Source organism: Macaca nemestrina, chromosome 6, assembly GCF_043159975.1.
Source record: "Macaca nemestrina isolate mMacNem1 chromosome 6, mMacNem.hap1, whole genome shotgun sequence".
Classification (NCBI taxonomy): domain Eukaryota; kingdom Metazoa; phylum Chordata; class Mammalia; order Primates; family Cercopithecidae; genus Macaca; species Macaca nemestrina.
In genome coordinates, this window is record NC_092130.1 from 144,207,732 (window position 1) to 144,235,261 (window position 27,530).

The window sequence follows — 27,530 nt, forward strand, 5'->3', positions numbered from 1 at the left end:
TACTTTGGAAGGCCGAAGCAGGTGGATCACCTGAGGTCAGGAGTTTGAGACCAGCCTGACTAACATGGAGAAACCCCGTCTCTACTAAAAACACAAAATTAGCTGGGGGTAGTGGCGCATGCCCGTAATCCCAGCTACTTGGGAGGCAGAGGCAGGAGAATTGCTTGAATCTGGGAGGCGGAGGTTGCAGAGAGCCGAGATCGCGCCAGTGTACTCCAGCCTGGGCAAAAAGAACGAAACTCCAACTCAAAAAAAAAAAAAAAAAAAGGCCAGCGTGGTGGCTAACACCTGTAATCTCAACACTTTGGGAGGCCGAAGCGGGCGGATCACAAGGTCAAGAGATCGAGACCATCCTGGCTAACACAGTGAAACCCCGTCTCTACTAAAAATACAAAAAATTTAGCTGGGCATGGTGGTGGGCGCCTGCAGTCCCAGCTACTGGGGAGGCTGAGGCAGAAGAATGGCGTAAACCTGGGAGGTGGAGCTTGCAGTGAGCGGAGACCACACCACTGCACTCCAGCCTGGGCGACAGAGTGAGAATCTGTCTCAAAAAATAAAAAAATAAAAATCAGTCATACATGTTCTCTAGGACAAGCTCTAGCCATTCTTACTTTGAATCTATATGCTGATGATTCTAAGACTTGATCTCTCCGTAAACCTGAGTCTTATGTAACCAACTGACTGCTGGACATCTTCAACCGGCTCTCCTACAGACAATTCAATATCACCACGTTCAAAACTCATCTCAGCCACTAAAGTTGCTGCTATTCTCCCTCTTCCCTATATTCCTTCTCCAACTTATGTGTCAGCACTTCATCCAATCTCTAAAGCCTCGTCAAGATGCTTCCATATGCCTTACTCCACATCAAATAAGGCACCAAGCCTATCAATTTTATCTATTTCTTAAATCCATTCTCTTTTATCCTACTATACTCCATCTGTTGTAAGATCTTAGGATTTATTCTTTCCTAGATTCTTGCAATAACCTAATTGGGTTCCCATCTTCTAGTGCTACTGTCTGTACAGTTAGCTTCCTCATTGTATCAGACTATTTAAAACACGAATTTGATCAAATGACTCCCCTCTTAAAAGTCTTCAAATGGCTCTCTTCAAGTACAGAAAAAGGTCAGACTCTTTGCATTACCTACAAGGTTTTGTAACATTCACTGCTTATCTACAGCTCTACTCACTTCCAGATTTATACTAGCTCCTTCTTCAATACATTGCTTTCCTAATTTCAGTTACTGGATATCAGCTTTATAATTTTTTGCTAATTTTTCTCTGTGGTAAAAGACATTTTAAAGGGGTAGAAGAGCAATGACATTTGAGGTTCACTAAATTTGCCTAGCAAACTTCACAATTAATAATATGATCAGGAAATATTTGCTGAGCCTCTATATTATGTGCAAGATGTTATATTGAGTATTGTGAGAATACAAGAGGCGTTAGACATGTACTCTGCCCTAGGAAGAGTTTCTAGTATAGAATATATATTTTTTATAAGCACACACATAATCTATAGTACAATGTAGAAAATAACAAGGGTCATAAACATGATTCAAGTAAGATCAGAAGAGGGACAAATTATTTCTAAATAGGAAAGGCCAGAAGGAAATCAGGGAATGTTTCCTAGAGGAAGTGGCAGTTTTCAGCCTTAAAGAGTACGAAAGATTTGGGCATGGGAGTGAAGGAAATAATCACTGCTACTGCCAACTCACTTTCTCTAAGGTAACTATTCCAAATTAGTTTTCTGCCCCTGCACATGAGAAATAAAAACACATTCCCTTAGTAATAATGACTCATTAAAACTGATTCTCAAGGGGAGAAAGGTAATAAGTGGGATGCCATCTCAGAATGTGATGACTGTCACTTAGGAAAAACCTCTCCAGATGCTATGACCTCCCTACTACATCCTCCATATGGGAAATTGCTATCAAGGGGATACCTTACTAACTGACCAATTTCTAGCAGGTTTCTACAGATTTCTGCAGTCTTCATTCATACAATGCTAGTCTAGATATATTTTTTGAAATGATCTTTTCTCTTCTTAATTCAACTGAGGATTTCTAAAAGATAAGATAAAAGACATGGAATAAAATAACCCCAAACTTAACAGATATTAGAAAAAGGGCAGACATGCTTACTCATTACAGAATTCCTACCCTAAAACACAATTCACTATGCAGGCTTCTCCCATAAATATACCCATTTTAACTCTTGGCTACAATCTCTCTCGCTAGTTTTGTTAACACTCTCCCTTCTAGAAGGGTTGGGTCAGTGTGCAAGCTTACATAATCATTTAGCAATAGATCACCAGTACTGAAACACAATAGTATCAGCTCCTATATCTCTCTTTACCTTCTTACTCCACCACTAAAAAAAAGGTAAGATAAAACATAATTTATAGAGTAAAGAGGTACAAATTGCTAAAGCAATATTTTCATTGAGGTATACTCTCCACAGCTGGAAATACTTAAGCTGAAAAGAGACCAGCTTCACAGGCTACTGTAATAATCTAGGTATGAAGTGAACTAGGATAAATACAGGAAGAACAATAAAGGTATATGGAAAAGATGTGCAAGTTGGACCCAACAACTGAAGATGACATGGGAGCAAAGACAGAGAAACAGTTAAAACATGACAAATTCTGAGCCTAAGGTGCCCATGATGATAGTGCTGCTTATTGCCCCATTATTTACTAGATCCTTTTCAAAATATCTTTGGGTAGGGATTCAAGAAGTAGGGTTTACTACAAGTGCAATTGTGCAGTCTAAAGGAAGAAATGAAGGAAAATGATGGGAGGACCAATCATGTTCTAGAAAAACAAAGGAAGTATTATTCCCTTTTTCAACCTTTGAAAGCCTTGGTTATACTTTTTCATTTATTTTTTTAAACAATATAAGAAGTCACCTTCCAGACCTTACTTATCTATACACACACATGTTATTTCAAAACTGAATATGATACTAATCATACTGTTCTTTTTTTTTTTTTTTTTCAGACAGAGACTCACTCTGGAATGCAGTGGCGCGATCTCTGCTCACTGCAACCTCCGCCTCCCAGGTTCAAGTGATTCTCCTGTCTCAGCCTCCTGAGTAGCTGGGACTACAGGCGTATACCACTACGCCCAGTTAATTTTTGTATTTTTAGTACAGACGGGGTTTCACCACGTTGGCCAGGATGGTCTCGATCTATTGACCTTGTGATCTGCCCACCTCGGCCTCCCAAAATGCTGGGATCACAGGCGTGAGCCACCGTGCATGGCCCATACTGTTCTTTTTTTTCCTTTAATAATACATTGTTTGTTAAAAATTTATTCAGGACATAGAGTCCCAGTTCCTTTTAAATAATAGACGTATAACACGTACTATATGCCCATTTGACCTTTTCTCTATTTATAATATTCTTTTAGGTAGGTGGGGTTTTATTGTTGTTGGTTATTTCGTTCTTTTTTTTTCCTAGCTTTTATTATTTTTGCGATTACCAATAATACTGCAAATGAACATCCTGGCAAATAAATTTTCATGCCCTCCAAGATTTCTATAGGCTTGATTCCTAGAAGTGGGGTTAATGAGAAATGTGTAATTTAAAATTTTGATTCAAACAGTAGTGCCAAATTACCCTCCAAAAACACCGTAGCAAGTCCTCTCCTGAATTTCATCAATCTTGGAACAAAATAAGATTCAAAGATCTTATATTAGTTTCCCGAATATACTAAACTCTAATCCTTTTTATTCATGTCCAATGTGAAGCTTTTACCTAACCACTATGACATGAAATTAACCTATTTTAGAAAGAGCTAACTAGCATTCTTCAAACGACTAGACCAATTCTCAACAGAAGGTACTTGCTCACCAATCCCATGTGAGGGCATTTCTAGTACTCATTCTTGAGGGTTGCAACTGGCAGTAATGAGTGGCACACAAAATCACAGGGCAGTCCAGCACAAGAAGTGTCTTGTCCAAAATGCCAACAGCTCTCACCCAACATGTGGCTGGGAAATACTAAACTAGATAATAAGGGTATGCTGTTTGGTTTCAGTTTTAAGAAGTCTGGAAAGACAGTCAACAAGGTTCAAGTGGAGACACATCATTTCAGACGAAGATATACATAAAATAATAGCTCTGTGAAGTATTTACAATATTAAATGTTACGTTCATGTAACATGGTATATGTTATATGTTCCTTTACCTTGTTCCTTAGGTAAGACTTCAAGTTTCTATAGAACCTGCACCTGACCAATTACTTCTGAAAGTCTCTGCTGAAACTTTTTACTACCGTGGCTTACTGATACAGACCATTTCTCTTTTTGCTTTCCAAGATCTAATGCACATGACTGGCAGTGGCTGTGCTATTTTGGATACAATTTTGGACACTGAAGAGAAGAAACTGAAACCACAACTTACAGATTTCTTTTAATGCCTAAAGTTCTCCAGTCATTTCTGAAATAATATCTTTAAGTCCTTCTATTTCTTAAAATCATAATTTCCTTGTGGTCCCAATTCTATATTCCCTGTATGATAACAAGATATTGTATCACATACAGGTGAATTCAATAAATTTTGAATAAGTGGTTGACTTTAGTACTAGGAAAGTTAAAACCAAATCTCAAGACTTGTTTCTAATTTAGGAAAATTCTATAGAATTGGTCCAAAGAGGGCTAAAAACAAACAAAAAAGCATGAACATCCATAATATGCAAAATGTGGTTCACTTACTTGAAGTCAGAGGGCTATCATATGTAAAGTCAACTTTGATTATTTGCTTTTTTTAAGTTAAAAAAGACTTAAAGAATGTTTAAGCAAACACTAAAGCACTCTGTAATCTCATCTCTTTATCCTCAAAAAAGTTTTTTTCCCAAAAGATTGTCTTTCAGCATGTAAGCATGTTACATAGTGACAGATGGAGTGTGTATATTTTTGTATTCGATTGCCATTAAATATTTATGAATCTTTGTGTTAACCGCATTACCTTTCAAAAGGATGCATACTACTACCAGAAATGAACAAATATATTGGTTTTGCTGTGCCTTGTCAGCATTGGTTGTTAGCTCTAAAATACTTCTTTTTGGGAAAGACAGATACCTACTTGGCTACATTTTTTTTTTAACTACTGTGTAAAGCCATTTACTATTTTACTAAAGCTGTATTTGATTTATTCTTTCCAGTTGTTCATTTACCATTTTTCACTTGTATGAATTATTCTTTGCCCATCTTGATGATTTTCATTTAAATTGTAAAGTATTTATCTAGTTATTATTACCTTTCAGACCTTTTCCTCAGTGGCATTTCTGAGAAGACTAAGGTTTTTAAATTTGTAGTGTAAAGGTAACATATGCACATTATAAATATTTGGGACTGTAGATAAAAGGAGAAAGTGCCTGTTATAATCCTGAAACCCTAACGCAACTACTGTATGCTCTGATATTTTCTTCTGGTTCTTCTAAGTAAATACATTTTAGTTTCAGTCATATTACTCCCACAATGTTTTGCTTTCTTTACTTAAGGTGGGAAAATGCATATAATACTCCTGAAGCTATAACTTTAGTTCCTTTTAGAGCTTTAATCTTCACTTGGAGTCTTAAACTTATAATTAAATATTATCTTATTTCTAGTGTCTACATAACTTTTATTTTTCTTCTTTCTGCTTATCTGAATTTTCCATAATGAACATGTATTACAGTCTTGCAGGGGTGTTGTGAAGATTAAGTAAGAAAAAATATATGGGACTCACCTAACAAAATATCTTATACAATTACAAGACCAAGAACAAAGCAGTTCTTTTTGAATAAAGACATCACAACAACTAAGTCTATACAGGAAATTTAGCAGTCTAGAACCTTGCTGAGCATAACATCACCTTTGGGTTTGTTAGAAATGCAGACTCTCAGACCCTACTCCAGATCTACTGGTTCACAATCACCATTTAACAAGATGTGGAGTAAGAATCTCAGAGCATTGCCTTTAAAACTTGGCTATATATTCACCTGGAAAAACCAAACAAGTATGATGGGCTCAGAAGTGGAATCCACATTCTACTAGTCACCACCTGCGCAAAGAAATACACCTGTGCAAAGACAGCACTACACTGAAAAATTCAGTCAAGTCTAAGGTTACACTGTAGTGTATCTTTAGGGGCTGGGAGGAAGAAACTCGTATTTCTTGTGGATCTGTTTTCCCACATCAAGACAGTGCTTAACAACAACAATTCCCCTTGAGGAACATATAGATTAAAGTTCTAGAAAACATTAAAAATCTAGCATTCTTCAATTTGGTGCCCTTTTCTCCAATATTCAGATTTAGAAATCACTAAGTATTAATTATATCTTCTGCTGAAGATTTAATAAGATAACTAGACTTTGACAAAATGAAAGCTTAGATTGCAACAAAGTCAAGTAAATTGTTTTACTTGATCGTGTAGTTAGAACAGTCTACACATTTGATTAAATTGTCACTTCACTTCGTTTTGCAAAGATTGTTTCATTAACGACCTTAAGCAATAAGTAAAACAAAATCTGTCCTGTTAGCAGAAATAACTTCTAAAAGGCATTAGTAGTTTGATAGAAAAAAGGACATATCATTCTTAATGAAAAGACTAATAAAGGCAACAAAATGATTTTAACAAGATGATAAATTATGTAATCCCAGCAACCAAGATTATACTTACCACAAAATACATTCTTGTTAAAATTAATGTTAAAACAGAGTCCCAAAATAATTGTAATATTATTCGTGTCACTGTCACTATTTAAAATTGTTGTGGGAGGTCTAAAAATGAAGAATTCCTTTATGCATCTTATGTATATTCATTACACGTTATATACTACATATTACATATTACATATTAGCTATATTAGACAATGATTATATATTTCATTCCCAGAAATGGTAGGGTTTTATTTTCGGGTTGCTCTCATCCACTGATTTATCATGATGTATTGATGTTTTGGATACTACTGCTTGAAATGACATTTTAATATGTAGTAAGCCATGTCTGTTTTTCCTTCCCCATTAACTTAGTTTTCAGAATTTTCTTTGACTTTATTTTTTGGATAAATTTCAGAAATATTGCACCTACCTAACATCTCACTGAAATTTTCATTGAAAATAAATTAAACCAATAAATAATTTATGAATAGGCATCTTCAGAATATTTTCTCTATCTTAAAGTTTTAAAGTTTTTGGTACATGTCACACACATTCCTCATTAAGACTGGTTCAAGAAGGAGAAGTGCAAGGAAAAACTGCACAGGGGAAACTGCCTCACTTACACATATAAAACTAAATTTAAGAAGGTAGTATATTCCATATTCAAAAGACTAATTCTGATCTTACAAGCAAACAGTAGTGTTTTCTGCTCAATCCCAAGTCCTAAATCATCAAATAACAATCCTCCATTAGTGGATCTCACTCAAACAGGAAAAAACTCCTGCATCAGAACCAACACAGAAACGAGAAATATATAGGAAGAGGTGAACTGATTCCATGAACACACACATTACAGTAATATTATCTCTTAGTAAATTATTCAAATTCATTGCTTATTACCCCTTTCCAACTAACTGCTGACAAGCTACATATTTCTGTTCTTGACTAATATTTTTTTGGCCAATTTACCCTCCATGCATTAAAAGTTGTAAAACAGACAAACCAACCTCAACTTGCTTCCTGTACTTGTTTTTGTTGAATTTTTTCACTTTTGCATCACTGGAATTCTCATACTAATTCCATACTAAATGCACTGTGGTAGGCAGCCTTTAAGACAGTCTTCAATTACGCCATCCACCTTGTGTAATTCCCTCCTATTGTGTGTTTCCTTCTAACAAATATAGAATATGGCAAAAGTGTTGGCATGTCACTTCTGAGATTGGGTTACAAAAAGACTGGCTTCTCTTGTGGTACCCTCTCTTAGTCACTTTAAGGGAAGTCAGCTGCCATGTTGTGAGCTGCTTTAAGGTGAGACCCAGGTGGCAAGAAACTGAAGTATCCAGTCAACAGCTATAGGCAACCTATGGCTCACCAAGAGTCAAGTGATTAAGCTTGGAATAGATTCTCTGGCAGTCAAACCTTGTGATGACTGCAGCCTCCACTGACCCTAACTGTAAGAAGACTATAGCCTCCTGAGATACCATGAGTAAAAGGGCATTCAATTAAGCTGTACCCATATTCCTGGCCCATAGGAATAGTAAGATAATAAATATTCATTGCTCCAAACTGCTAAATTTTGGTGTAATTTGTTCCATGGCAATATATAACTAACAGTTTTTTTGTTTGTTTTTGAGAGGGAGTCTTGCTCTTATCACCCAGGCTGCAGTGCAATGGCACAAACCGCCTCCTGGTTTCAAGCAATTCTCCTGCCTCAGTCTCCCAAGTAGCTGGGATTACAGGCACACGCCACCACACCTGGTTAATTTTTTGAATTTTTAGTAGAGATGGGGTTTCACCATGCTGGCCAGGCTGGGCTCAAACTCCTGAGCTTGTGATCAGCCCACCTTGGCCTCCCAAAGTGCTGGGATTAGAGGTGTGAGCCAACGTGCCCAGCCCAGTTTTTAAGAATTCTTAAGAATCACTTTAGGCCAGGCGCGGTGGCTCAAGCCTGTAATCCCAGCACTTTGGGAGGCCGAGACGGGCGGATCACGAGGTCAGGAGATCGAGACCATCCTGGTTAACACGGTGAAACCCCGTCTCTACTAAAAAATACAAAAAACTAGCCGGGCGAGGTGGCGGGCGCCTGTAGTCCCAGCTACTCGGGAGGCTGAGGCAGGAGAATGGCGCGAACCTGGGAGGCGGAGCTTGCAGTGAGCTGAGATCCGGCCACTGCACTCCAGCCTGGGTGACAGAGCGAGACTCCGTCTCAAAAAAAAAAAAAAAAAAAAAAAGAATCACTTTATTTACAGTACGCTACATATTTAACAAAATTCATCTTGTAGAAACATCCTATTTACGAGCACTTCTATTTATATTACCTCAACTGAACCTCATAAACAATCCTATACAGCATGTGGTTTGTGTAACAGCACATATAATTCTGGCCTACACTCTACTTTAGGACTCTAGAATTTAATATATTCCTTTCTATATTCAAATTCTTAAAAACCTGTTTATTCCTATAAATCTGTCTGCTTATTTATGATCACATCTTTCACTGAATAGGTTCTTTCCTCCATTCTTACATTTTTTTCCCTAAAGGATAAGGATGTCAGAAAACATCTTAGAAAATACTAGCGGCAGTCTTTGGATGGTGCAGTATCTCCTCAAATATTAATATTTCTTAAAGAATGCAGCCTTGAGAAATAATGTTCATAAACTAAGAAGTAGCCTAAAATTACAAAGCAAATGACAGTAATTCAGAGAAGACAACGTTTAACGTTCTCCACCATTTATCTACAAGTCTATTTTTAGCTTGTTTATATGAATTCATTCAGCCCAAACATTTAGTGAGCACCTACCAAGTGCCAGAAATCATACTTGATACTGACAATAACTGAGATGAGTTAGATAAAGCCTACCACTGACCCCTCCCTGATCTATAAAGAGTTCCCAGGCTAGAGGAAGTAGATAATTACAATATGATAATAATAATAGGTATTACTAATACATTAAAGGTGAAAAAGAGGGACAAAATAGTAAGAGCCACCTACAACAAACCCACAGCCAACATTACACTGAATGAGCAAAAGCTGGGAGCATTCCCCTTGAGAACTGGAACAAGACAAGGACGCCCTCTCTCACTATTCCTATTCAACATAGTACTGGAAGCCCTAGCCAGAGCAATCAGGCAAGATAAAGAAATAAAAGGCATCTGAATAGGAAGAGAGGAAGTCAAACTATCTTTCCTCATAGATGATAATGATTCTATTCCTAGAAAACCCCACAGTCTCTACTCAAGAACTCCTAGATCTGAAAAACAACGTCAGCACAGTTTCAGGACACAAAACGAATGTGCAAAAATAAACAGTATTTCTATAAACCAATAACATCCAAGCTGAGAGTCAAATCAAGAATGTAATCCCATTAGCAATAGCCACAAAGGAATAAGATAGGAATACAGTTAACCAGGGATGTGAAAGATCTCTACAACAAGAATTAGAAAACACTGCTGAAAGAAATCGGTTTCCAAAAACAGATGGAAAAACATTCTGTGATCATGGATAGAATCAATATTGTTAAAATGGCTATACTGCCCAAAGCAATTTACAGATTCATTGCTATTCTTATCAAACTACCAGTGACAGTTTTCACAGAACTAGGAAAAAAAAAAAAAAACTTCTAAAATTCACATGGAACCAAAAAAGAGTCCGAATAGCCAAAGAAATCCTAAGTAAAAAGAACAAAGCCAGAGGCATCACACCATCCAACTTCAAACTATACTAAAAGGCTACACTAACCAAAACAGCACAGTACTGGTACAAAAACTGATACACAGACAAATGGAACAGGTTAGAGAGCCCGGAAATAAAGCCACACACCTAAAACATCTAATCTCTGACAAAGCTGAAAATAACAAGCAATGGGGAAAGGACTCTCTATTCAATAATAACTGGCTAACCATATGCACAAGATTGAAACTGGACCTCTTCCTTTCACCACATGCAAAAATCAACCCAAGATGGATTAAAGACTAAAATTTAAAATTTAAACTATAAAAACCCTAGAAGAAAACCTAGGAAAAACTCTTCTGGACATCAGCCCTGGCAAAGATTTCATGATGAAGACTTCAAAAGCAATTGCAACAAAAACAAAAATTGGCAAGTTGGATCTAATTAAACTAAGGTTCGGTACAGCAAAAGAAACTATCAACATAGTGAACAGACAACCTACAGAACGGAAGAAAATATGTGCAAACACCGCATCCAACAAAGGTCTAATATCCAGAATCTGTAAGGAACCTAAACAAAGTAACAAGCAGAAAACAACTCTATTAAAAAATAAAAAAAAAAACTAGCAAAGGACTTGAACAGACACTTCTCAAAAGAAAACATACATACCACCAATAAGCATATCAAAAAATGTTCAACATCACTAATCATTAGCGAAATGCAAATCAAAACCACAATGAGATACCACTGTACACCAGTCAGAATGGTTAGTCTAAAAAGTCAAAAAAATAACAGATGCTAGTGAGGCAATAGAGAAAAGGGAATGCTTATACACTGCTGGTGGGAATGTAAACTAGTTCAGCCACTGTGGAAAACAGTTCAGCAATTTCTCAAAGAACTTAGAATGGGCCAGGTGTGGTGACTCACCCCTGTAATCCCAGCCCTTTGGGAGGCAGAGGCAGGTCGATCACTTGAGGTCAGGAGTTCGAGACCAGCCTGACCAACATGGTGAAACCCCATCTCTACTAAAAATACAAAATTAGTTGGGTGTGGTGGCACACGCCTGTAATCCCTGCTATTTGGGAGGTTGAAGCAGGACAATCACTTGAACCCAGGAGTTAGAGGTTGCAGTGAGCCAAGATCGCACCATTGCACTCCAGCTTGGGCAACAAGAGCAAATCTCCAACTCAAAAAAAAAAAAAAAAAAAAAAAAAGGACTCAGAACAACCATGCAACCCAGCAATCCCACTGCTGAATATACACCCAAAGGAATATAAATCATTCTACCATAAAGACACATGGATGTGTATGTTCACTACAGCACTATTCACAATAGCAAAGACATGGAATCAACCTAGATGCCCACCAACAGTAGACTGGATAAAGAAAATATGGTACATATACACCATGGAATACTATGTAGCCATAAAAAAAGGATGAAACCACATCCTTTGCAGCAACATGGAGGCAGCTGGAGGCCATTATCTTAAGCAAATACAGGAACAAAAAAATCAAATACTGCATATTATCTCTTGTAAGTGGGAGCTAAACATAGAGTACAGATGGACACAAAGAAGGAAACAAGAGACACCAAAGCCTATTTGAGTGTGGGAGAAGGGTGCAGATCAAAAACCACCTGTCAGGTACTATGCTTATTACCTGGGTCACAAAATAATCTTTACAACAAACCCCCTGTGACTCGCAATTTACCCATGTAACAAACCTGCACATGTACCCCCTGGAATCTAAAATAAAGGCTGGGGAAAAAAGGAGTGGAGGTAGAAAAGGGAACAATAAATTCTGCCTAAAAGAGACAAGGAAGGCATCAAAGAAAAGATGGAATTATGCTGGAACTTGAAGAATGAACAGAAACTTACTAGGCTCCCTGCCAAGTGGTATTCCAAGGCAAAGGAAAAAAAAATCATGCAATGTAAATGAAATTGGTATGGATTCCCTCCAGAAGACTTACAGCTAAAGCTAATGAATCAGCCTCTCACAACTTCATTTCTTTATTAAAAAAAAAAAAACAAAAAAACAAAAAACCCGAGCATATGCTGGCTGGGTGCTATGCTTGGTACTAGAATTAGAATTAAAGAAATAAACATATTAAGTCCCTGACCTCAAGGAGGTCAGGAGTCTAACTAAACTTAAGGAGAGCACACATTCATTCTAATTATGCTGACTTTGAATTGCTCGTGGGACTTCCTTCTCTCATCCCTTGAGCAAGTCACATTCTTTGTAGGCATCAGTTTCCTAATTTGTAAAGTGGAGATAATATTATAGCTAGACAGTCCCCCTTGGTAACCTGGGGGGATTGGCTCCAGGATCGCTGCAGATATGAAATTCATGGATGCTAAAGTCTCTAATTTAAAATGGTGTAGCATTTGCGTATAAAATGCACATCTTCCTGTATACTTTACATCATCAATAGAATACTTATAATACCAAATACAATGTAAATGCTAGTTTTTATACTGCACTGTAAAATTTTTTGTATTGTTTTTATATTGGTTTCTTTTCCTGAATATTTCCAATCTGTGCTTGGTTGAATCTGCAAATGTGTGACTCCCAAATATGAAGGTCTGATTATACCTTAAGAACTGTAGTGAAGATTAAATAATGCCAATCAAATATTCAAAATAGTGAGCTCATGATAAATATTGGCCATCATTGCTATCAATATAATAATAATCATCATTATCACTAAGAATAAGGCAATTAAAGGCTTTAGTGAAGATTTTTTCTATTTTCTAAATCATAAGGAAGGAACAGAAAAGACTGTTTAACTCCTTCTAGATTCTATAAACAAACTGTAAGAAGTGATAATTTGATTATCGACTCAGGCATTAAGTACCCCTAGTCTATCATAAAGTCCAAGAACAGTATACTGAAAACAACACCTGATCCATCAGCAGGCAAATCTCTATACAACACAGGACTGATTTTTGAGTACTAGCAGGTTTTTAACTCTGTGTATATACACGTACTTAAGAAGTAATAGTCACCAACTCAAGCAGAAAATCTTCAATAATTCACTTTGGGGCTAAAATACAAAAGAGGCAAGCATGTCTCTAACACCAAATTTAGAAAGCAATCCTTTGGAGGCAGTCAGTTATTTTAAACCTATTTAAAACTTCACTTTTGAAAGGGCATAACAGCCAAAGTTCTGAATGCTTTAAGCTGAATTTCCTTTTACAAAATCCTACTGCTCACCAGGTCAACAAACCAAACTCAATACAACAGTCTGCACCGAATATGAGATTCCCAAAGAAAGGTATAAAATAAAGACAGCAAATGATATAAAAATTCCACAGAGATGCAATTAAAGATACAATACATATTAATTTTTAAGTACATAAGACAATCACATTACACTTTTTTTTTTAATGCAGGCAAGACTTAATGCAAAACACGAGTCTTCAACATAGAGAAAACTTAAGAGTTATTAAGTTTTCTTCAACATTGACCCATCCGTCTCTTTAAACTGTAACTTTTTGTCCTAAAACTATTTAAGGGGTTCTCCCATGACTGTCTCTTTCACTGAATCTATTTGCTTCTGAACCCAAAATCAGATTTCGTGAGTTTCAAGACCCCATTTCCCAAAGTGAGAATCAAAGACATTCTGGAAATCACAATCGGGAAATACAGCAGCATTACAACAAAGGGCAAATGTTTTGTTTGATTTCCCAAAGAAAAGACTTGAGAGTTTTCTGAAATAAAATCAAAATCCAGTTTTAAAATTCTGCTTTAAATCTTATTTAATACAATTTAAAAATCCAAGGAATATTATTTATTATATAATCCACCTAGAATAAGTTCAAATGTAGTGGATAAGCAATATAGTACACCAATTAAAAGTTCACGACTAAATTAAAAAGAAAAGTTTAAGACTAAGTTTTAGAATCAGAAAAACAGGCCAGGTGGGGTGGCTCACGCCTGTACCCAGCACTTTGGGAGGCTGAGGTGGGCGGATCACCTGAGGTCGAGAGTTTGAGACCAGCCTGACCAACATGGAGAAACTCCATCTCTGCTAAAAATACAAAACTGGCTGGGCGTGATGGTGCATGTCTGTAATCCCAGCTATTCAGGAGGCTGAGGCAGGAGAATCACTTGAACCTGGGAGGCAGAGATTGCAGTGAGCAGAGATCGTGCCATTGCACTCCAGCCTGGGCAACAAGAGCGAAACTTCATCTCAAAAAAAAAAAAAAAAAAAAAAAAAAGAATCAGAAAAACATAGGTTTGATTTCTTCTTCCTCTTGTTTCAAGCTGTGTAAGCTCAGGCAAATTATTTAACTTCCTAAGCCTCAATTGTCTCAAAAATATCTATCTCATGGGTTTCTTCAAGAGTATTAAATATGACGATGAATAAGACATAAGGCATTTGATGAATTTTTTTTTTTAAGGCAGGATTACACTACCCTTCTCGATATCTATTTTAATACCTAAAGGTCAGTGATAGGAACAATATTAATGATAATAGAGGATACAACTTATTAAACAAGCATACTTTCAACACTTCATTTATTTATCCTTATTGATCAACAAAATACATAAGCTAGTTAGATTTTTACTCTTTATTTCTCTAACTGCTAGTAAGTTTGGGCATCTTTTTATATGCATATTTGACATTTTAGGTTTGATTCTGACATTAAAAAACTCAGAAGCTGGAACTTGAGGAATAATACTGTAATCTGTTACCATTTTTTCCTCTCTTGTTCCTAATCAATAAGTTTATTTAAATCATTATATTATCTCTATAACAAAATTCAAATTATTAATCTTACTTTATTTTGTTTCTTCCCTCCCTGCTTTTTTTTTTTTCCCCCCTGTATGACTCAAGCTTTCCAGATGCACTACTGAAAATCACTTACTGACTAGTGGAGTAAAGGCTTCAGAAATTACTGACCAATAGAATTTATTTTGCATCCCTATATACACATTGTTAGCAGGCATTTATTTATTTCTGCAACAAATATTGAAGATGCCTCACTATAGGTAAAGTTTATTGCTTTAACTACTACTGAACCACAGTCTTCAAATTTTTAATCCTATGCTACAGACAGAGGAGTAAATGAAAATGTTGACATAGTTTTTAGTGGACATAGTTTTTCTTCTGAGTTGTCTAATCTTACTTTTTATATGTGCACAACTTTGTTTAAGTCACAAAAAAAGCAGGGAGGAGCAAATAAGAAATTTCTTTCTTATAACACTGTTGACATGTATTTGGAAAACTGGAGGAGGGCACGATGAACCAAACTGAAGAACATAAACTGTCAAAGAAGAGCATGAGTTAGAATTAATAAGTTCAGCAAGGTTGCAGGATACAAGATTAATGTGTAAAAATCAACTGCACTTCCATACCCTAGCAGTGAACAACCTGGAAAGTAAAATTAAGAAAGCAATTCCAGGCCAGGCGCAGTGGCTCACGCTTGTAATCCCAGCACTTTGGGAGGCCGAGGCAGGTGGATCACGAAGTCAGGAGTTCAAGACCAGTCTGGCCAACATAGTGAAACCCCATCTCTACTTAAAAAAAACAAAAAATTAGCCAGGTGTGCTGGTGTATGCCTGTAATTCCAGCTACTCGGGAGGCTAAGGCAGGAGAATCACTGGAACCTGGGAGGCGGAGGTTGCAGTGAGCCAAGATCGTGCCATTGCACTCCAGTCCAGGCGACAGTGCAAGACTCTGTCTCAAAAAAAAAAGGAAAAGAGAAAAAAAAAAAAAAGGCAATTCCATTTACAAAAGTATTAAAAAGAATACAATGCATACAAACAAATTTAACAAAAGAAATGCAATATTTTTACATTTAAATCTATAAAACACTGGCCAGGCGTGGTGGGTCAAGCCTGTAATCCCAGCACTTTGGGAGGCTAAGGCAAGCGGATCACTTGAGGCCAGGAGTTCGAGACCAGCCTGGCCAAAATGGTGAAACCCTGCCTCTACTAAAAATACCAAAACTAGCCAGGCATGGTGGCACAGGACTGTAATCCCAGCTACTCAAAGGCTGAAGAACAATAATCGCTTGAACCAGGGAGGCGGAGGTTACAGTGAGCCAAGATCATGCCACTGCTCTCCAGCTTGGGCAATAGAGTGAGTTGTCTCAAAACAAACAAACAAACAAAACACTAAAGGACATTAGGGCATTAAAAACATGGAATGTTTTCCCATGCCCTTGGATTGTTAAGACTTAATATTATTGTAAAGGCAATACTCCCCAAACTCATCTATAGATTTAATACAACCCCTATCAAAATTGCAGCTGCTTATTTTGCAGAAAATGACAAACATCCTAAACTTCATATGAAAATGAGAGATCCAGAATAGTCAAAACAATCTTGAAAAAGAACAAAGTTGGAGAACTCACACATCCCACTTTCAAACCTTACTACAAAGCCACAGTAATCAAGACAGTGTAGTACTGGCATAAGGATAGACATATGGACTGATGGAATAAAATTGAGAGCCAAAAATAAACTCTTAAATTTACATTCAACTGATTTTTGAAAGGGATGCCAAGACCATTCAATGGGAAAGGATAGTCTTTTCAACAAACAGTAATGGACAATTGGATAGACACATGCATAATAATGAAGCTGGATCCCTACCTCATACCTTACACAAAAAATTGACACAAAATGGATCAGAGTATTAAATGTAAGTGCTAAAAGTAAACATAGGTGTAACTTTTCCTGTCCTTGGATTAGGCGATGGTTTCTTATGACACCCAAAGCATAAAAAACCAAAGGAAAACAACAGAGATCTTTAAAATTAAAAATGTATGTGCTTTAAAGGACACTATCAAGAAAGTGAAAAGACAATCCACAGAATGGGAGCAAATATTTGCAAATCACATATCTGATAAGGAACTTGTATCTAGAATATGTCTAACAACTTACAATTCAACAATAAAAAGGCAGATAACCCAGTTTAAAAATGGGCAAAAGATTTGGATGAATGTTGCTCCAAAGAAGATACATAAATGACCAATAAGCACATAAAAGGGTATTAAATATCATCAGTCATTAGGAAAATGCAAAGCAAAGCCACACAGAGATACCATTTCACACCCTCTAGGACCAATACAATCAGACAGACAATAACAAGTGTTGGTGAGGATGTAAAGACAGTCTAACCTTCATACATTGCTACTACAAATGTAAAATCATGCGCCTCTTTGGAAAACAGTCTGACAGCTCCTCAGAGTTAAACATAGTTACCATATGACCTAAAAATTTTACTCCTATGTACCTACTTGGAAGAAGTAAAAACATATTCTTACAGAAACTTCCAAATGAATGTTTATAACAGCATTATTCATAATAGCCAAAAGTTGAAAACAATCCATGCGTCCATCAAGTGTCAAAGCAAAAGTAAAATGTGGTATATCCATACAATGGAGTATATTCAGTCCTAAAAAGAAATGAAGTACTGATACATGCTGCAACATAGATGAGCAAGTAAAAGAAGCCAGACACAAAAGGGCACATTATTTGATTCCACTTATACGAATACAGAAATCCATAGCAACAGAAGGTAAATTAATGTTTGCCAAGGACTGACTGGAGGCAACAGGGTGTGACCACTAATGGAAATGTTTTTTGGGGGGGTGATGAAAATGCTCTGAAACTAGAAAGTAATGATGAATGTATAACTTTGTGAATATACTAAAAATCTCTCAGTTTTACACTTTAAAAGGGTGAATTTTAGTTTGTAAGAGTGTGAGGTGTTTTTCAAACCTCTTCAAACCAGTCCAGAAGAGCTACACCAGTTATCAGCAAACACTTGCTACAAGCCTGTTGCAGATAAGACACCAAGCACCACAGGCAGATTGTGTCCTCTAAGAGTTTATAATCTGATTGAGAAGACAAATAAGGTGAAAATAAAACAAACTTTAGCTTGATATACAGTAAGAAAATGTGACAAGTTAACATATAATTCCTATAACTCCTACACACAGTGTACCGCTAGAAGAGGAAAACATCACGTGAACTGGGGCAGGAGAAAAGGTGGAAAGAATTTTAAGCTTGAAAATAATCCACAGGATAGAGACATGCCACCTCCCCCCAGTGGGGGGAAAAACATAAGATCACGATAGAAAGAAAGTATGATTTGGATAGAAGGACAAAAAAGGAGGTAAATGTTTTCATTAAAAGGTGCGAGGTAGGAAAATACAAAACAAGTCATCAAAACAGAGTTATCAAAGTGCATAGGATATATTTATATATATGAATGTATTGTATGTATACATGTATTTTTATATACATGTATTTTTGAAAGTACATACAGACAGTATAGTACAATACCGTTGAAGACATAATTAACTTTAGATATTAGGCAAAAGTTAAATCAAACTTCTCATATAAGTACAGTTATTTTTTGGGATACTTCATCTGGGGTATATAGCTAAGTTGTATTAGTAAGGAATACTTATCATACTTCAATATCAGATGAACTTGAGCTAATTTGATTACTTTTTCTTTGCTTCTTATCAAATACCTTTCTTCCTAATAATCCATTAGAAATGTCACAAATTAGCAGATTTTCATTTGGAAATATATTTGAGAAGGATATATTTTCCATCAAATCAGTAGAAAGGCAGCTATGAACTAATAAAGAAGAAATATTTGCTGAGGACTTAGTATAAACATACAGTCATGGTTTATATTTTTAAGTAGTGTATTTCTAACATACACAAGATTCAATATGACTTTTGAGCAAACTTTTAAAATATAAGGCACCTTTTGGAACAGATAGGTCAGTCGGTTCACAATTTCTAATTTTACTTGAAGTACTGCTGCTAGGTTGTACTGAATTTTTTCTACCAAATTCATTTATACTATCTCCTACCCTAACTTCTTTCCTCAATTCTATGTCCTCTCTAGTATCCAGCAACTCCTCCTCCATTCTTCAGAACTAAACACATCTCACCATTCTATCATCTTTTAAAAAAAAATCTAATTCACTAACTCTGTTCACATGATTCCTTGCTCCTTTATGCCTCACAGATGATGTTTTTATAGAATACAAAAAAAGAGAGGGATCTTTTAGGTAGCCATGTAAAATTCGGGAGGGAGACTCAAAAGAAAGTCCACATCGAATATCTAATATTCATTGCTGAGTACATTGCAGTTATTCAATTAATTCTTACTGAATGATTGAGAAGTCTAAGGGAACACAGCTAAAAGAGAAACTTAAAAACATCTTTCATCTCCAAAAAAGGATTACAGTTTGAAAAAAATACCTAGGTGATTTTGATATGCTACCTCTTAAGCCAAAAAACAAAATGAAGTACATTTGTTTAAGTATACTTAGAACCTTGGAAAGTACTAATTTTCATTTTGGCAGTATGTCACCTGGTCAGTTCTTTTGGATACATCAGTTTTACTGCTTTATAACTGTTCCTGCATATAACAATTCTGAAAAGCTACTGCCATTTTAAGATTTATTTTAAAAGCAGCCCTTTAATTATATTTGTAAAGATAATCCCCTCGTGAACAAAGTAACATAGTTCTCACTACAAGATTTCATTACAGTATATGTATGGATTTAGTATAAAACTAACTGAAGGGGCAGTCTTCAGATGAGGCTGGATAAACAAATACACCAGAAAGGCCCTAAGAGAGCTTTGCACAATAGAAAATAGTTATTAAAGAACATTCATTATGTTATTCTAAGCTCACAATGATATAGTCAATATACTGGAAAACAAAGCCTTAAAAAGAAATAGTATTATCTTCTAGTACTTTAATCAAGTAAGATTATAATCTACCATGCTACTTTTAACCCTGATTTAACACTGGAGAGATCTTCTAGGCCAGCTGTAAAAGTAATTTCCAAATAATCATTAGTACAATTTGACCAAGCCACTAAATTTTTCAATATCCATTCCTTCTAAAGTGTGAAAGGTGATACAGGCTTTGGTAGACTATATTTTTACTCACAGGCAGCCAAAATTGAATTAACTTATATTCTGCCCATAATTATGAAACTTGGGAATCAAGGATATATCTTTGACTGTTTTCATTTTCTCTTACCCAATCTACCTACACAGAATCACTAAACTATAACCAGACTAACTCCTTAGTATTTGTTATGGGTTTCCTTTGCTACACTCTCCCTACCTTAATTGAGGACCTCAACTCCTACTGGTCTCCTGAGCCTCCCTTTTCCTGCCTACTATCCAAAAATTTTTTTACATATGCATAAAATGTACTCCATTACTGAATAACTTCCTGGTTTCTTGTCTTTAAAATAAAACATAGAATTCTTAGTAAGGCATATCCATTCCTTCATAATCTGTAGCCTGCCCCTCTCTGTAGTTTCAAACCTTTTTGGCATGCCCCTTTTCCAGCCTATGTTCTAATAATCTAAGCCATCATCAGTTCCCAAAAATCAAATTGTTGGCCCAGATTCTCCAGTATGACTAACAGCCTTCTACTAACCATCACACCTAGGAGGGCTCCTGACTTACTGCCTCACTAGTCTAAATTAGGTGACCACCCCTACCACCAGTGCTCCAACTGCACCTTCTTTATCTTGATCATAGCACTTAGATATTGTAACATAATCTCTGTTTACCTGTCTATAAACCATATAAAATGGGTGGGCTGAAGTCTTTTATTTCACCATCTGCAATGCCTAATAGTTTCAGAGAAAAGACATAGGAATCACTCAGTGTTTGACGAACAAGCGAATGAGTATGAGATCATGACCATGTTCACATCACACTGGGTATTTCATATTTCAAATATTAAGACTAAGTAATGGGTCTTACCTAGACACTGACTTTTCTTTTCACTACGTGCCAATCTACAATATCCTTACCACTTTATTTCTGCAGAAAGCACTTTCTTGCTTTGTTCTGACTAGTCCATGAAATCTCAAAAGCTGAGAACCTCTTCGTTCACAGTTGAAGACATGGACTTGGGTTAAGAATTGGCCTAAACATCACTTGGCTAACAGCAGTTTAGATCCCATGCTAATTTTACTACATAATACCTCGAAATGATATACACGGTTTGAAAAGTCACAATTGTTTATCATCAAGAGGTTAAAAAATATAGTAAAGGGACCATAAGCACAATAGTGGGAAAAGGGAGCACTTAAATGACTTAATTATATTCATAGGAAGTGTGTATTCTATATGAAAAATACAATGAATCTACTGAATTAAGATGTGAATGAAAATAAAGATTATAGCAGAATAAAAGCAGTTTTGGAAATATATATTAAGGGCCATAAAAATGTTCAAATCTTTTGGCCCAACTTCCATTTACAGCATTACTTCCACTTAAGAGATTCTACTCTAAGCGAATAAAGCCCCTACAGGGGGAAAATCCTGTACATATAAGGATGTTCACTGACTCATTATTTATATAGAAAAAAAGTAAAAGCAAAAAGTATGCAAGAATAGAACGACTAAATTATGGTTCATCCACTGACAAAATACTGGGCAACATTTTAAAGATTTACAAACACGGCCGGGCGCAGTTGCTCAAGCCTGTAATCCCAGCATTTTGGGAGGCCAAGACGGGCGGATCACGAGGTCAGGAGATCGAGACCATTCTGGCTAACACGGTGAAACCCCGACTCTACTAAAATAATACAAAAACTAGCCGGGCGAGGTGGCGGGTGCCTGTAGTCCCAGCTACTCGGGAGGCTGAGGCAGGAGAATGGCGTAAACCTGGGAGGCGGAGCTTGCAGTGAGCTGAGATCCGGCCACTGCACTCCAGCCTGGGCGACAGAGCGAGACTCCGTCTCAAAAAAAAAAAAAAAAAAGAATTACAAAACACTATATAGAAAACCAGGAAAATCTTCATGATCCAATGTTAAAAGAGGAATAAATTTATAGCATGAATGTATGTATTTAACCATAATTACATTCATTATACAATATTTTTATGTAAAAACTTAATAGGAAACTTAGTAGGAAAAACATAAAATTTGATACTTTTCCCATTTCCCAAATAGCATGTAGTTTTTTTTCTCACATTGGTTCTACAATTGAAAAAAAATTAAGAAGTCTTCAACTTTGAAGCTCTTGAAAATTTTTAAGTTCTAAATTCCACAGTTTAAACTTAACATATCAGAAAACTATATGCAGTTTTGGTTTCCAAGAAAACTAAAGGAATGGATTGTTACTGGATTATAAAATTTTTATGAGACACACTAAAACTGTGGTGTTTATCTTCCAGTTTAAAATATCAGAATCATAAGAACCATATGATAATCAGAGTAGATGGCAATGTGGCTCAACAGCTAGGTAACTAATTATTAGAGATTCAGATATTGAACTTCATCCTGGGACAGTTATAAGCTTATTGCAAATTATATGCGATTTTAAGGTCTAGTTTTTAGACACCCGCATATGAACACTGAGGACAGTGCAGTGGCACCCTGACACATACTAAGAAACATGAGTAATTGGAAAGATTGAAGAACTGTAAGAAAAACCTCTTTCCCAACAACACCTCCCAGTTCTTAATATGAGTATCTGGATTACGCAGATCACTTTAGCCCCAAGCCTACAACTGCTTCTTTAGCAGTGAACATGGGGGTCCAGAAATAGAGCCAGAGTGGAAATAAAAGTAGAAGGAACTCAAAACACTTCTGTATATAGATCTTTCTCTTATTCAATTAAACAAACCTTATTGTCCAGATAAAAATAGTTAACTAAATTACACCAATTCTTTGCTGTCAACGTTGTCCACCATTTCTGGGTTTCATGTTTTCTTTCCTCTGTAAAACTTGCTCAGTATTTAGCAAGTCCCACCCATCTTCTGTCACTCTAATTAGTCCTATATCCCCACATTGAAATATATTCAAATTCATTTATTCAACAATTGTTTGTTGAGTGCTTACTATGTGCAAGCCACCAAAGGGATCCAATGACTACCAAACTGGGTCTCCCTTCAGTCTTTGTAAACTGCCTTTAGATTGATTCTATTCTTTCCAAAATATGGTACTTAGCACTAAAGCAAAATATAGCACAGTTTCTTTAGTTACAAACTCTAGATATAACGAAGAAATGCTTGCTTTGTTTTTCAAAGCAGCATTACATTTTTAAATGTCCTTTACAAAAGATGCGCTCAGGATTATTTAAACTAATAATTTCAAGCAGACCCTTTGGCTCAAACTGTGGGCTAGAGGGGTAATTTCTTATTTTAAGGAAGAAATATCATAAGGTTATACAAAACCATGAACATTAATTTCCAAACTCAGAAACAAGTAATACTGTTACAACATATCTAATTCCTGTCATTAAAAATATGTGCATGCCTAGCACCTGAATGCTATCATATCCCACAGCATTTCTTTAGTTTTCTGTTGTTTGCAATAAAAGTGAAAATGTATTTAAGTAAACTTGTTTCCACAGTATAGGATAGTCAATTCAAAAGCCTTTCCTTTAACTTTCCTTATACATTCCCATTTTCTCCTCTACCATGCTCCAAAACACATAAACACAAAGTCTTGAAATGAATATACACCTCCATGAAATGCAGTATTCTAAAAGCAAGAATGGAAAGATAAAAAACGAGTTCAAGTCTTCCAGCTGATAAACTGGGCTGTAAGTCAAAAGCCCTAAATTTTAAACATAACAGAACACAGTAACATTTAGGCTATATAGTGTCAATGTTACTAAAGATTACACCTTAATTTTAAATACCAGAGCCCAAGCATAGAAGCAAAGAGTATCCAATAGTAAATACATATTACTTTCACAATTACCTCTAAATCTTTCTTAAAATACTAGAAGTTATTAAATCTGACAAAACTGTATGTTCAGGCCCACTCACAGAATCAAAACATTGGGGGAAGGGTAGATTCAAGTGATATTCAGGAAGTGTTACAAATGTCAGAACTGGGTGAACAACTGAACTGGAAGTATGGTAAAGAAGTGTCAAGGATTATCCCGAATTTCTACTTTACGCAAATGAGTTGATAGTGAAAACATTAACCTACTTCATGTATTTTTTAAGAATAGTTTTCTTTCTCTGGGTGACAGGTCAGAGTAAGGAAGAATTAAGGAATGAGTTCAGACTTACATACTTTGGAATTTCTGTTATTTGTGGGACATCAGGAGGTACCTGGTAGACAGCTGAATCTGGCTCAGAAGAGAAATACATTCTGAGATAGATTTGTGAGTCGTCATTATACAGGTGGCATGTAACAAATCATGTGAATAAATAAGATCAACAGGAAGGGAGAACAGAAATAAGTTTGAAGCACCTCCTGGAGAATACAAATATTTAAAGAGGTAGATAGAGGACCAAGACCTAGCAAAAGACTTAACAAATGGGAGGTCAAAGACATAAGGAAACAAGAAGAAGAGAATATCCCAGAGATGAAGCTGTTTCAAAAAGGAAGGGGTTGGGGGAAAGGTGGTCAAATAAAATGTCCAGAAAATGATTCTTTTCTCATTATCTGTCCCCAAGTTTCATAAAAGAGCACTGCTTTTCTAACTTTAATCATTGGAAGAGAGGCTGTGACTGTTATTCACTATAATCTATGCTCTATCTTTAGTACAAACTTACAAACACTAAACCTAAAGCAAATGTAAACTCAAGTTTTTGGTGTTATTGCACTATCTCTCATTTTTTATTCTAGTTTCTACGTGCTATATGTTCAAAATGCAAGATGCTACCTATTTTAATTATGATGAAAAAGAGAGTAGGTCTGTTTCACCTGCCGGGTAGAGCATTAAACAGCATTTACTAATATAAATAAATGCCATAAAATGATGTCAGTTAGACTAGATTTGGGGGTGAGCGGTAAAAACAGGCAAGTAAAATTTGGGAGGCGAGGGGTAAAAATGAGCAACTAAAATGTTCAATAAGGCAGCTGCCAAAATCTGAGAGAAATATCTACAACTGTTCAAAGTACTACTTTTTTATAATACTCTTTCATAAGAGCATCACCAAAGTTAACAATTTTAAACTTCAGTCATTGACAAACTACTGATACACAGAACATGAATGAATCTCAGAAGATTTCTGCTAAATTAAAAAAAAGACATAAAGGGCTATATATAATTCCATTTTTATGTTCTAGAAAAGGAAAAACTATAGAGACAGAAACCAGATCTAGTTGCCTTGGGCTGCAGTAGGGGCAGGAAACTGATTACAAAGGGACACATGGGAACTTCTGGGGTAACAGAAATACTTTGATTGTGGTGGTGGTATTAAGATGGTGTATGTTTGTCAAAAGTCATCAAACTGTACACCTAAAAGACTGAGTTTTACTGTATAAACTATACCTCAACACACCTGACATATTAAAAAAAAATTCAGTCATCAGATCAGTATTTTAACTGAATAGCATTTTTCTCCCCAATGACCTCTGAACGTTTTATTGGCCTCCTGCTCCCCAAAGGGTACCCTGCTTCTGCTGGCTTAATGTCTCAGAACTCTGGTGTCACTGGTCTCAGACACCACTCTGCCGTCCACTATCCAGCGGGTGGTGGTCTTTTGGATAGTTTGCATCAAGTTGCTGCTGTCCAGGGCATCACCAAGATTGAAGTCCTTGCCTTCTTCAAGCAGGCAGTGGTAGGTGGCACTCTCAGCCTCCAGCTTGACCTCAGTGTTCAGCAGGGCCTCGTACTCCTGCGTCTGGTGCTGCCCCTCTGCCTGGGTCTGTGCCAGCCCTGACTCCAGGTGCAGCAGGATTCTGTTGAGCTGCTCTATCTGCAGGACATAGCAGGTCTCCACCTCCCTCGGGCTGTTCTCCAGAAGCTGGCCTTCAGATTTCTCATCGAATCCAGGTGGATCTCCAATAACTGGACCATATGTCTCAGCTCCGTGAGTGTCATCTCAGCAGCTCCAACCTCCGCGGGCTGAGTGGTGACCACTGTGGTGCTCTTCTCAATCTGCTGAGACCAGTACTTATCTAGCTCCTCTTGGTTCTCTGAGCTAGCTCGTCGTTTTGGGCCTGGATGTCTGCCATGATCTTGGCGAGGTCCTGAGATTTGGGGGCATCTACCTTCATGGTCAACCTAGAGCTGGCAAGCTAGGCTTGTAGGCCTTTTACTTCCTCTTCGTGGTTCTCCTTCATGAAGAGCAGCTCCTCCCTGAGAGCCTCGATGTCTGTCTCCAGCTATGGCCAAGTGACACTGGTGTCACCAATGACCTTGCAGAGCCCATGGATGTCGTTCTCTATAGACTGGCACATGGCCAGCTCTGTCTCATACTTGACTCGAAAGCAAGATGGGCATTGTCAATCTGCAGAACAATGCAGGCATTGTCCACAGTATTTGTAAAGATCCGAGCCCTCAGATCCTCGATGGTCTTGAAATAATGGGCCCCAGTCTCTGACCTGGGGTCCCTTCTTATCCAGGTGCTCCCAGATGTTGCTCTCCAGTCTCTGGTTCTTGGTCTCCAGGCTCCTCACTCTGTCCAGGTAGGAGGCCAGATTCAGGCTTTGGAGGGTCTCTTTGTTCTGGATGCCTCCCATTCCTGCCAGACTCCGGGCCATCCACTTGGCCAGGCCCCTGGACCCCAAGCTGCTGCGGAAGCTGGTGGAGCAGGACACGGAGATCTGGGAACCAGAGCCCCTGGCACCTGCATAGACGCTGGCTGCACTGCTGACCGGTCAGGCGCCATAGTTGGGTGGCTGGACGGAGCCCAGGAACCAGTAGTTGATGGAGAAGGTGGAGCGAGTGGTGAAGCTCATGCTGTCCGGGGAGGAGAGCGAGAGGACAGGACTCAGGCTTTGCTGACCCTGAATAGCATTTTTTACGTGCTGTAACGTATTTCTCATTAGTTAACTTATCTGATTATATATAATACTTAAATTGGCAAAGAAAATAAAAACTAAAATAAATCCAAAGATTAAAACAAGAAAGTATTTAGATACTTCACCTCTTGCAATACTCCAGTATCTTACTGGATACTGAACTGAACAAATCAGTTCAGAAAATCAGAACAGAACAGAACAAAAAACTCTTCCTGTACTTCACGATCCTCCCTAACAGCTTAAAAAGGAATGCTGCTTTAAATTTTTCTTCATGTTTATAAAGTTATGTACATATTGTTAGGGATATATGTAAATAAAATATTCCTACCCCCAAAGCAAGAAGCCCTCAAGGACACAGCTCTACCTAAGAAAATTATATTTTGAAATTAAGAGAAATATACTTGCCATTCACTAATCTTAGATTTAAAAACATACCTTTAAGAAACACCATATGACTCAATTCTAACTAAACAACAAATATATA

The 27,530-nt window shown here is 36.9% G+C and overlaps 1 protein-coding gene and 1 pseudogene across 6 annotated transcripts in view; both read right to left on the bottom strand.

The window, feature by feature from the left end:
* The window catches only part of LOC139363903 (keratin, type I cytoskeletal 18 pseudogene), a 54,377-nt pseudogene extending 27,394 nt beyond the window's left edge, over positions 1-26,983 (bottom strand).
* LOC105473083 (NIPBL cohesin loading factor) overlaps positions 1-27,530 on the bottom strand; it is a 214,539-nt gene that overhangs the window by 156,924 nt on the left and 30,085 nt on the right. The window lies entirely within an intron of this gene.